The following is a 743-nucleotide window of genomic DNA, read 5'->3' as shown; positions in this document are numbered from 1 at the left end:
CTGCAGATCAAGAGGTCCCCAGTTCAAATCTGGGTGCCCCCTTCGTTTAACCTTTAGGTTAACCAAAAACGGGTGCCCCCTTTGGAACTGGCAGCTTTAGGTTAACCAAAACCTTTATTTTAAAGTGAGGATGTTGTTGTATGATATTGTAAAAATGAAGGATCTAATTTCCTGCGTGCGGTTTTGAGCTATTGATTTAATGGGTGTATAGCTCATTGGTAGAAAATTTGACTGCAGCTCAAGAGGTCCACTGTTCAAATCTGCGTGCCCCCTTTGTACTTCTCAGCTTTAGGTTAACCGAAGGCTTTATTTTGATGTTAAGATGTTGCTGTTTGATATTGTAAAAATGAAGGATCTAATTTCCTGTGTGCGTTTTTGAGCTAGTGATTTTATGGGGGTATAGCTCAGTGGTAGAGCATTTGACTGCAGCTCAAGAGGTCCCCAGTTCAAATCTGGGTGCTGCCTTTCTACTTGTCAGGTTTAGGTTAACCGAAGCCTTTACTTTATAGTGAATATGTTGTTGTATGATATTGTAAAAATGAAAGATCTAATTTCCTGTGTGCAGTTTTGAGCTTTTGTTTCTGTGGGGGTATAGCTCAGTGGTAGAGCATTTGACTGCAGCTCAAGAGGTCCCCAGTTCAAATCTGGGTGCCCCCTTTGGACTTCGCAGCTTTAGGTGAACTAAAGCCTTTATTTTAAAGTGAAGATGTTGTTGTATGATATAGTAAAACTGAAGTATCTAA

At 40.4% G+C, this 743-nt stretch overlaps 2 non-coding genes across 2 annotated transcripts; both read left to right on the top strand.

The window, feature by feature from the left end:
• Positions 1 to 393: 393 nt before the first annotated feature.
• trnac-gca (transfer RNA cysteine (anticodon GCA)) lies at positions 394 to 465 on the top strand. Its single transcript has one exon. It is a non-coding gene; the product is annotated as a tRNA-Cys (tRNA).
• A 120-nt stretch (positions 466 to 585) lies between these two features.
• On the top strand, positions 586 to 657 carry trnac-gca (transfer RNA cysteine (anticodon GCA)). Its single transcript has one exon. It is a non-coding gene; the product is annotated as a tRNA-Cys (tRNA).
• The last annotated feature ends 86 nt before the right edge of the window (positions 658 to 743 follow it).

This window comes from Sinocyclocheilus rhinocerous, unplaced genomic scaffold (genome assembly GCF_001515625.1).
Source record: "Sinocyclocheilus rhinocerous isolate Xijiao unplaced genomic scaffold, SAMN03320098_v1.1 scaffold18731, whole genome shotgun sequence".
In the NCBI taxonomy this organism is placed as follows: domain Eukaryota; kingdom Metazoa; phylum Chordata; class Actinopteri; order Cypriniformes; family Cyprinidae; genus Sinocyclocheilus; species Sinocyclocheilus rhinocerous.
Note: the sequence above shows the minus strand (reverse complement) of the source record. Positions and strands in the feature narration are given on the sequence as shown.